The sequence below is a fragment of the Panthera uncia genome, chromosome D1 (assembly GCF_023721935.1).
Source record: "Panthera uncia isolate 11264 chromosome D1, Puncia_PCG_1.0, whole genome shotgun sequence".
NCBI lineage: Eukaryota > Metazoa > Chordata > Mammalia > Carnivora > Felidae > Panthera > Panthera uncia.
In genome coordinates this window covers 71,158,796-71,161,108 of record NC_064808.1, presented here as the reverse complement: position 1 = coordinate 71,161,108, position 2,313 = coordinate 71,158,796, and the positions used below count along the sequence as shown (strand labels likewise).

At 40.5% G+C, this 2,313-nt stretch overlaps 1 long non-coding RNA gene across 1 annotated transcript in view; it reads right to left on the bottom strand.

Annotated features, from left to right (window-relative positions):
- The window catches only part of LOC125938327 (uncharacterized), a 32,430-nt gene extending 32,338 nt beyond the window's left edge, over positions 1–92 (bottom strand). The window contains exon 1 of the long non-coding RNA XR_007462668.1: positions 3–92. This is a non-coding gene — a long non-coding RNA (uncharacterized LOC125938327). The remainder of the gene's footprint in view (positions 1–2) is intronic.
- Positions 93–2,313: the final 2,221 nt, after the last annotated feature.

Here is a 2,313-nt window from a genome sequence, read left to right as displayed (position 1 = left end):
ACCTCTTGAGTTCTAATTCTACTGGTTTTTTATTTGAATCTTGGCTTCACCTGTGGCTTATGATCTAGCTCTTACTCACTTGATGTTTTTAGTTCATTTGCCTGATTTTTGACCCTCAGTGCTTCTCAAAACATTTTGGTTTGGATCTGCTACTGTAGTTTTTATTGCTTTGATTGATAGAATATAATATTCCACATTTTATTTAGCCCCTCAACTCCCCATCTCTTGCTCTGGCCAAATGAGCCAGCATCCTGCCTCAGTATTTACTTCTTGGCCTACTGTGTTTGTGTGTTATTATTTGAACACTTAAGGTTGAAATAACTCCATCAATCATTATCCTTTAGGTAGACTTAACTTCACTCTAGAAACTGGGTAAGTAGTTAACTAGTCAGAACTGCAAGCCTCATTTCTTGACTTTGTCTTCAAGGATAGCAAGAAAGATAAAATCGAGATTTAGATACACAGTTCACCACACAGTGATCTATTCTTTGCCCTCAAAATCATGTGTTTCAGACAACTGACTTCATAAGGCACAAATTAAGAGGTTTTTTTTTTTTTTTTTTTTTCTGCTTTGGTCTTCTAACAATGAAACCATGAGCCGCTTAGAGTGCTCACAGGCAGGCATTAGTCCTTGGGCCATATTACGTATAAGGACAAATTTAGTGAGAGAGTCAATGTTTATAATCTTCATGTAAATTGTCTGGTAATATATTTTAATTTATTTTAATTTTTTGAGCCAGTAAGCATGCATGCTCATGCCAGCAGGGGAGGGGTGGAGGGACAAGGAGGGAAAAAATCTTAAGCAGGCTCTATGCTCAGTGTGGAATCTGACATGGGGCTCAATCTCATGACCATGATTATCATGACCTGAGCAGAAATCAAGAGTCAGGCACGTAACTGACTGAGCTACCCAGGCACCCCTGGGAAAATATTTTATGATAACAGAAATATAGGTTAAGAATAAGAAGTTTGGAGACGAATTAAATAAAGAAATTCTTATTTTCTATGTGCTACGAGTTTCATTTTCCCTAGGGAAATGATTCAAAGCAGCCGTGAAGTGCATAGAATTCTTTTCCCTTGATAGCTATAAAATTAGGAGAAAACATGGTCTGTGCTCTCAAGGAGATTAGAATTTAACAAAGATCAGTATGCCAACCAATATCAGTGAGTGCATCAGTAAACACATGGTGGAAAACACACATAAATAAGTAACATAGTCAGACGGATATAACTTAGTAGTAAGAAATAACTGGGTCAGAATAGGCTAGGCAAAGGCAGCTTGAGAGTGAGCAGCCTCATCAAAAAGAGAATGGACATGAATAAACATTTCCTTATCAGAGGTACATTTTAAAAGGCCTGTATCTTTCCTGATGCGAAGTTGTCAAAGTGTTGTTCCAGATGCTGTTGATGTCCTACTGTGCTACTCTCAGTGCATCAGGCCTCTAGCTGTTTTGAGTGTTGGTTGAAAACAGCTCACAACTGTCCCTTGTCTGGAGAACTGTCTGAACTTGGTGATCTCAGTGGTTCCCAAAAAGTAGCATTAACCTCCCTGGGAAACTTGCTACAGAATGCAAATTCTCAGACTCTCATCCAGAACTGCTGAATCACTCTAATGTGTGAGGCCCAGAAATGTGTTTTCTAAAGAACTGCATGTGATTCTGATTCAGAGTGAAGTTTGGGTACTATCCTAGTTGAGAGAACCACCTTGGGGGGTGAGGCAGCACCCCTGCCCTGGCTCCACAGCTGATGACCGATGGGTACAGAGTAGTAAAGGCCACACTCCTTCCTCTGGGGTGGTCAGACAATTCTGTGGTGTGATTTATACTTCAGAGAATGAATCATCAAACTATGGTCTCTGGGGCCAAATCTGGCCCACTGACTGTTTTTGTAAATAAAGTTTTATTAGAACAAAGCCAGGCTCATTTGTTTTATTGTCTGTGGCTGCTCTCATGCTACAATGGCAGAGCTGAGTAGTTGCAAGAAAGGCTAACTGGCCCTTTACTGAAAAATCCTGCCAGGTTTTGTTCTAGAGTCTCGCCTAACCCTAACACATCAGGCCATTGCTAGACTTCACTTGACACCATGTCCTTGCTTGCTTCTCTCTTCCATTCTGCTTCCTTCTCTGACTTACAGATTGCATCCAAATCTGTGCCTCAGGCTCTACTTCCTGACAAGAGAACTGTCAGGTATAGTCACGTTTTCCCTTATTTTTCTTTGCTATTTTTCTGCATTTGCATTGGCTTCAAGGGAGTCGTGAAATTTCCCAGACCAATATGCCAACATTGCTCAACAGGTAGTCCCTCAATAGGTCTT